Source organism: Cyprinodon tularosa, unplaced genomic scaffold (genome assembly GCF_016077235.1).
Source record: "Cyprinodon tularosa strain WSP-4 unplaced genomic scaffold, ASM1607723v1 ctg175, whole genome shotgun sequence".
In the NCBI taxonomy this organism is placed as follows: Eukaryota; Metazoa; Chordata; class Actinopteri; order Cyprinodontiformes; family Cyprinodontidae; genus Cyprinodon; species Cyprinodon tularosa.
In genome coordinates, this window is record NW_024038574.1 from 31,389 (window position 1) to 40,317 (window position 8,929).

The 8,929-nt window shown below is 38.2% G+C and overlaps 1 long non-coding RNA gene across 1 annotated transcript; it reads right to left on the reverse strand.

The window, feature by feature from the left end:
- Positions 1–4,170: 4,170 nt before the first annotated feature.
- On the reverse strand, positions 4,171–5,360 carry LOC119781322. Its single transcript, XR_005280524.1, has 4 exons — positions 5,279–5,360; positions 5,057–5,151; positions 4,736–4,862; positions 4,171–4,360 (listed from the first exon to the last, which is right to left on the reverse strand). It is a non-coding gene; the product is annotated as an uncharacterized LOC119781322 (long non-coding RNA).
- Positions 5,361–8,929: the final 3,569 nt, after the last annotated feature.

Here is an 8,929-nt window from a genome sequence, read left to right on the forward strand (position 1 = left end):
ACTGTCTCTATGCTGCTCAGCTGATGGAGAACACCTGTGCTGTGGGTGTGAGTGGTAATGTGACCCCCAAACAAAATCGGAAAACACATGCAACACACAAAAATGACACTAACAAGTAAGTTCAAAAATAAAGAAAACCCAAAATTAGAAAATGACATGCAATCAACTCGACAAAAAAGGCCACATTACCACATAAACATGTGAATATGAAAATCTTTCAGCCTGCTATGCTTGGAAAAAAAGGGAGGTGGATGTGGCTGGATGCCATTTGATTGCATATGTTTGAATAAACTGGGGTTCTTGGGTAGAGAACGTTTAATTCCCCCTAATGCCCATTCCAATCAATTTAAATCATAGTCATGCCTGCCAACAAGTGCTGACAGAATTTCACAGGTCAAATGCACTTACATTTCAGCGCGTATTTTTCAACTTGCGTTGAAGAAGCTGTTCCAACATGAAACAAAACCGTTAGATTACAGAATATGAAACATCTACAGTACTTTAGAGCACCGAATGAGAAATTTTATTATTTATTAAACATAATTCCATAGGTGTGCCACACTGCACAGATATTCGAAATTATGCTTGATTGGCAACCAAACACATTTGTACAAGGCAAATTAATCATTCAATTAACCAAACATTACCTGTGACATGGGTAACTCAATTATCATTTAAAAAAAAAAATAGGTTCAGTCATTTCAGACGAAAATATTCACAATATTTGCTTTAAATACTTGTATGATATCAAGGTGTACTTACAACTTTCGCCACTATTCGTCTCCATTTTTTGTTTTTCCTCCGAGCGTGTGTCATATTTATAGGGCTTGCTTGGTCTCGCAATGAATCCTGGGTAAACCAAGGATACCGAGGATACATCAGACCCGTCCTTCAAATCCGGCAAAAAGGAGGACGCATTTTAAGACCGCATAACGAGGACTCTTGGAATCCGACCAGACCTCGGCGATGACGTAATCGCCCTTTGAATCTGGCCTAAGGACACGTCCTAGGTTTTCGAACGGAGTTGTAGACTCCAATCTGTGTGTTGGTCTTCCATGGTTTGTTTGAGTCGTTGGAGGGCGGAACAGGGTTTACCCAGAACTCGGACGGAGTGGAATGATGCAGCCGCTGGTTGCAACTCAGTTTTCCTGTGGTACTTGAACGGGTCGTGGTAAAGATGACTTCCTTATTCAGAGAGTGATCTCAGTGTGCTCAAAGGTGGCTGGATCCAAACCTCCTGTTTGGAATCCGTCGCTCATTGTAAGACTCAGTTGATCCCACTTGGAAGAAGGCGGTCCGAAAAGGTCCAGTTTGCAGGTAGGCTTCCTGCCGAAAGGCAAAGAACAAACAAAGTTCAGACTCAGGGAGAAAAAAGCACTCAGTAAACTCAATGTGATCTCAGCTTAGCTAGAGAACAAAAACTCAAAATGCAAAAACTCAGATTAGACTCAGCATAAACAAGGCTTGGCTAGAGTACCCCAAACTGGCAATCACTCTGGCATGGAAGTAGTGGCAACCAGCAGCTTAAGAGTAGTCCATTGATGAGGTAACAGCTGGCAGGTGTGTGAGGAGGTGAACTGGAGCCAGGCGCCTCCTGGTGGTGGAAGGGAGAAACACAAAAGACAAGACGAACAGACGAACACAAAAACTGGGATCCTGACAGGGGGTTTCAAACCTCTGCAGCTCACTATACTTACTTTTCTTTTTGCAGCCAGTAATAAAATTTGTATAAAATATCTTTGATATGCAGAACCAATTAAGCCCATCAATGTCATCTCATGTCCTGGCGTATATTGTTATAACTCTCAGATTTTATCATTTTGTTTCATTTTTATACTTTGAAGGGAAAAAAAAGCATCAATCTAAAATTCAGATTATATTGAGTGGGTAACGGAAAATTTACCTCCAAATCCTGTCTTAATTTGAGTACATTAAATATACTACCTTTCTGCAAAGCTAAAAGTTCATTAATGATTTGATATAAATTTATCAAAATAAATCTCGAATTAAATGGTATATTTGAAAGCATCATTACAGGCCTCTATAATGTTCTACTGAGATGGTAAGTCACTTCCATTGTATGACTTTCTTGAACAATATCATTTTCCTGCACTTTAAAGGAATTTTCTTTTAGCAGTAATTCCATTTTCAACCTTTCTAATTGTTACCCAGAGCCGCTCCTCCAAATGTTCACCATAATGTTTAATGGGTAACTGAACCCTTCTGAGTATAAAAACTACCAACAAACATATAAATGAGCTCATTCAGAGGAATATAAGCTGTAAGGCTGCATTTGTTTTATTTAGATTAACAAGTATCTGCATACAGACTGGAATTGCTATGATCAATACCCAGAGATATTTTTTCTAATCACTGATAAAGTAAAAGTTTCTCTAAAATGTCTTCATAATGTATTTCTGCCCAAATGTCATAATACCATTTAAATTCTCTGTTCCTGCTGTGATCAAGTAATTTTAATCTGTCATCTTTTTGGGGAATATTCTGAAAGTCACATCATCTGGTGTGATGTTAACCTCTTCCTTGTATGTATATATATATATATATATATATATATATATAGAATATAATTAGGGGTGGAACGGTTCACAAAATCCATGGTTCGGTTCACGGTTTCGTGGTCGCTGTTTTTCGGTTTGGAATATGTTGATTGTTAGCATGACATGTTGGTCGTGTTGCACAATGCTTGCACACTGTCGCACTTTTATCCACAACTTTCTTTCCGCCGTCATCATAGGTCACTCTAATGCTCTGTTCGAAAACCTAGGACGCGTCCTTAGAAGTTTAATCCATTATGCACTTACGAAATATGACTTCAAACTGCTTTAAAGTCCTGAACTCCCGCTTTCCATTCCGGCCCACAAAGTTATACTGTCTGGAAAGGTCATGGTCCATGATGAAGACCATCATATGTCTTGTGGCCTCATCCACAGTGCTCCCTCCAATGTCTGCCACTGCTGTGACCTAAGGGGAAACAAAGTCAGTACAAAGTAAATCTTTTTCTTTTTTTTTTTTTTTTTTGCTGCTTCTAATGGTTTGCTTTTATTGACTGTAAACTGACAGGAAATAGATTAATGTATAATTGTTAAGTATTTCAACAATTAATCGATTTGTTGCTATAATAATAAAATGTTGAAATACGTTGGTGCTTCTCAAATCTCTTATTCTGTCCACTAAACAAAGAGATACTCGGTTTATGGCCAACAAAGAGGACTGAAATATTCTTATTTAGGAAGCTGAAATCATAGAATTAGGACTTTTTGGCTTTAAGAAAGCTATAAGTGCCAATTAATTGAATTATTGATTACTGTTCAATTTATTGATTTTGTTTCAGCTCAGATCAGATTTACTGCCAGCCCCCCCAATAAAACTGAATGAAATTTCACTATAGACTTTACATACATACCAGTTCAGACATGAAGCTTGGGTCAGACAGTTTTTCCTCCATTACCTCGACCTCCCCAACTGTCTTTAGGGGGAAACCATCTGGGATGACAGAAAGGGTGTCACCACTGTGCCATGGTTTGTAGCATCCTTCCATGAACTCTTAGGGGTTCTTTGACTTCCTCAAGGACTTTCAGGATGTGAAAAAGGACGTTGTCCCTTATTTGCATTTGCGGGGATTTGTGTGTTGACATGGCTGACCTAAGGAAGAGTACAAGCAAAAAAGTGTCATTGTAGACCAGTTGGATAGAGGCAAAGGAGATGTCAGCACAGACACCTCAATCAGACAATTAAACAGGCCGATTGAAAAGTGCACATTCTAATCAGTTTCTTTCGCTCGCATACAACAGGTACAACAGGTGACAGTTGAGCATATAATCATATAATGCAGACAGTGTTTCCATAGACTGTCACTGTGTGTGTGGGAGATGACACCAATATGCATACATAATCCAAACAGCCTTACCTCTTTTTGCGCTTCCCCCTTCCCATGTTCTCCACAGAATCAGACTCTGTCGGGATGTCTGTGTTCTGTTCAAACTCAACCAATTTTGTACGGGCTATCTCGTATGTGGCTATCAGAGAGATGCAAAAGAAAGAGTTAATTACTTTTATTTCGGAGAACAAATTCTAACCAAATGAATGATGAGCTCATCTTGTCGCATCATATCATACATTAATTAAGAAAGATGGTTACACTACCTGCTTTTCTCTTGACAGTCAACTTGTAGGTTGCCCAGTCAGAGTGTGGGTCCTGTTGGTCTATGACCACCTTTGCAATGTTAACTCTTGCTGGTGGCCATTAGCATTCATCCTCCTCAGGCCTGATAAACCATTTGGTCGGAATCACTGCCAATCCTCCACCATTTTCAAATTAACAATTGCAAAAGGCAACATACTTAAAAAAAAAAAAAAAAAAAAAGTAAAAGTACATATCAATAAAGTACACATAAATAGAAATTCATACATGCATAACAACAAATAAAAAAACAAAAACAAATAGGTTGCACACTAGTGCAAAAGTGGCAATGCCACATATCCAGTCTTGTGTGGTAACATAACCATTTTTGTTTTTAAGTCCTCCACAGGTAGTAGCTGCAAGTGTTTAGATAAATTGAAGACAAAAAGAATTCCAACAACTGAGGAGTCCATTGGGTGGGTGAAAAACGGTTGGGCGTTTTCAAAGGAATTACACAGTACTTTAACGGTACCGGAATGTGAACATTGATGGATAGATATTTGTACAACAAAAAACATTAACTCATCAGTTTACTTTGACTACAATAACTCCACAGCTGCTTCCATATTGTTGAATAGGGTGGCGCATTGTCGCCCCTTTCCATTGGATCGCAACCCAGTCTGTTTTCCCATGGCATGTCCTTCTCATCTTGAAGTATTCTCTGAATAACAAAGAAAATTTTTTGTATAAGGGAAATTATATTAAGTAATTACACTCATATGAAAACCGGTTTTCCTCTTATATCTTCTTTAAATAACATTAATTTTATAGAACTTCAAGGAAAGATGTGGTTACTTTGCAAATTCATTTTTGAATTAAAAATTAATCTTAGATATATATTATAGCTTTATTTACTGTATTCTTTTAGCTGCCTTTTCAGAGTCCACAAGCTCAGATGACACTTGTGCAGGATCTACCAGGAATACAGTTCCGGCTTCTGTATTTATGTACTGAAACAGACAAAAAATAAAGGAAAAGTGACATAACAAAGAACAATTTTATTCAAACTAATGTATGGCCTGCTCCAACCCAACTATCAAATAAGGAAATATTTCTTATATACAAAAAAACACAAACCAGCAGCTTCCAGTGGTTGTTGTTCAACAGCACAAATGACAGAACTGCTTCATAGTTGTCAAAGTTGACCTGAAAAAGCATTAAAAATATTAAAAGATTACATGTCTGCCTATTCCTACAAACTTTAAGCAAGTCTCACATGTAGTGTTTCCCCATATGCAAGTGTTTTCTTTAACTGACAAGTTTGCTTTTCAACCAGAAGGTGTTATGAAAATTCTAATATAATTAATACACTTGTTTACAAGTGTTAAGGTGCCAAACATTATCCTCTACAGGTTTTATTGGAGGGGGTAAAGCTTGCAGCGATATGTTAGTAGGACACATACAAGGCATGAAATCTAATTATTTCACATACATTTATGTGGGCGCAACTAGGTTAGTGTCATGATTTTATTAAAGACCTGACCCAAATGCAGAAGACCAAACAGAGAGAACAGGGAAGAGTTTAACAGGTTTATTAGTATAATGAGATGAGTCCAGTGCTGCTCTGAACACTGTCAAACCGGAACTGGAAAGTGAGGGGAAGATACTGCGGTTAGTTCAGGCTCAGTGGGAAATCAGATTCTTGATTGTTTTTTTTGATGGTGGGTTGACAGGGTTTACTCAGACTGCGGTTGTTCCTTGGAGATCGGAGAAGCTGACTGCCACTTAGATTTCCTGCGGTACTTGAACAGGTTGTTGTGAAGATGAATCCTCTGCTCAGAGAGAAGCCCCACTCAATCCTTGGGGGGGAAGGTTGATCCAGACCACAAACTTGAATCCTCAACTCAGTTTGGTTCTCAGAAGATCCTTTCAAGGGAGAGAAGGTCCGAAACATCCAGTTTGCAGGATGACTTCCGCCAAACTGGCAAACACTCTTGCGTCAAGGTAGTGGCAGTCAGCAGCTTAAGAGCACTCCACAGGTAATGAGGCAACGAGCTGCAGGTGTGCAGGGAGGCCCAATGAGGACAGGGCACCACCTGGTGGAGGAGGAAAGGAAACACAAAAACACACCACACAAACTGGATTCCTGACAATTGGGATTCTTTTTGTATTTTTTTTAAATGGTTGACATGTACATTACTCGGAAATTCATTATGGAGTGTCCAGTACAGAAGTAGTTTTACATGTGGAAAAAAATATGTAATGTCGAAAGAAGTTGTCTAGCCTTTTAGCAATGCTAAGCTCTTCATTTCTCTTGAAAACCATTTGTGACATTCAGATTTCTAACTTGCATGTAAATGTCAAATTATATGAATTTTGTCAACTACTTCAATGTTTAATACAGCCAAGTATTATGTAAAAAAAACAGGGCAATACTTTCAATAAAGCCTTTTAAAAGCAACCCAGCACTTCATTCAAACCTTTTCAAAAATATAAATCTTGGTCTTTTTTGGATCAACAAACATACAGATAAAAAAAAAAAAACCATTACACATGATTTCATTTTTGAAGACATTTTGTTGTCAATTTTGTAGCTCTATGTTGCTGATGTGTAACCGTGAAAGTTATATTCATTTATCTTCTAATGACAGAATAGCAACAAAGATATGCGTTACCTTAGGCAAACTTTGGCGAGAAAGCTCTGTTCTGTTCCCAAATCACGCCAGCTGAGTAGTGATTGAGAATGTAGATGTGTCCATCACTCCCGATGCATGGGCAGACACATGAAACAGGTTTTCAATGATCTGCACAAGGGATATAACCGTTTCCATATTTTAAACATGTGTACAAAAGTCTTCCCATACATATCTGAGCATTTCTTTGTATCAACCTTGAAAATGAAGATGTGTATAAATGAGTGAAACAAACCTAAATAAGACAATCACACACGTACCTCCCCTGTCAACCACTGAATCTCTGAATGATGAATGACAATGCTCCGACCTTTAATTTGTGAAGGAACAACTGCCACAACAACTTCTGTGTCCCTCTTTTTCCAAAGCAAAGTAAACTGTAAATCAGATTCATAAAGACATAAATCGAAAGTTAGGACTGTAACTACGGTTCTATGAATCCCGGATGACCGCCAGAGGCGGTGCTTAAAGCACGAATGATCACTCTTGCGCATGCACAGGTCGAGAATCTTATACCAACATAGTCACGTGTGCAAGGGCGTAGGAATATGTTTACAATTGGGGGGACACATGTCGGAAATCTGAGATTCGTAAATATTCAACAGAAACATATCTTAAGTACGCTACTTAAAAAAAGGCTATTTAATCTTTTACTTTATTCCTTTATAAATGTGTCTTGCAAAAATAATGCATTTAAAATGTACATAATGCATTTGTTCATAAAATGTGTGCATATCACCAAACAAAATGACTGGAGTCTTTTATAAAGCAAAGGGAGATGTCTTTCAAGGGCTTCAGCCCTTGGCATATTTAGTGTCTGCATCACACTAGAAAATCTAATATTTCAGTTGGATTAAAAACAGTTCAGTAGGCCACAGAAGTGCAAAGTTTGATATGTTTTATTTTGTCAAACTTGCAATAATGGTCAAAAATGAATTTATATAGGTTGACTGACAGAGGGAGCTGACAGTGTGTTGAAGAATTATGGACAGGGTGCTTTGAAGCATCTGGTTCAAAAACGCATTCTAAACCTTTGGTAGAAATCCATCCATCCTTCCATTTTCTGTACACCCCGTCCCTTAGTGAGGTCGGGAGGTGCTGGTGCGGGGTACACCCTAGACAGGTCGCCAGTCTGTCCAGACCTTTGGTAGAAATGGCGCCTTTAATTCCAATTTGCAGTACAGAACAGAGAAAACTACAGAGTTGTCAATGTTGTGTTAATCTGTTTATAGTCTAAAAAGAGGAGCCAGCTGTTGATTTGAGGAAATAAAGGTGCAGAAGTTAATTAGTTGGTTAATTAGTGGTTGCACAACCAATGCGACCGCCGCTGCTAAGAATTAAAATTAATTCTCCCTGTGGTTTTAACTAACGATCAGGAGCACGGCAGGCATAACATCTGTCCATTTTGGGGAATCAAAACCACGCAAAAAATAAAAAATCCTCGTAAAACGCACGCCCAGACCGGGCTAATTTCAACACAAGTTGTGTTAGGTGACTGTTACTCACACTGACGTTTTTCTTTTTAAAAAAGCTGAGTAAATCCTGCTGCTGTTTCAGCCTTTTAGTTGGTGGTGGCATTGTACTGAAATGAGATATATAAAAAAAAAAAATAAATTTTGGCTAGCGTGGCAAACGTCTAGAGAAAGTTAGCAGTTAAATATTGGATGAGTGATCAGCCCAAGACTATGGAAGAGGATAGGGCCATTGAAAAAAAAAAAAAGTTAAGTGATTTTTAAATTTTATTTCAGTTTAATACGGAAAAAAAGTCAGAATTCTGACTTTTTTTTCTCAGAATTTTGGATCTTAATGTAGATGGGCACCATGAGGGAAGAGATGTGGAGCACTCAGCTTCACTGACAAAGATGTGAGTTGTTTGAGGTGGCCAGTGACACATTGGTGGAAAATTACAGAATTAGGAAACTTTTTACGTGCCCGAGGGGTCTCCTCATTAATGGAGGAGCAGAAGGTCATTAAAACAAGAGAGCTAGTCTCTAAAACAGACATGGCTATGGCTTGATGCTAACATTTTGTTATATTACATTTGTGTTGTGTTTTCCAAATAGTGTAGAAAATGAATGGTGGGTTTATAATGTTT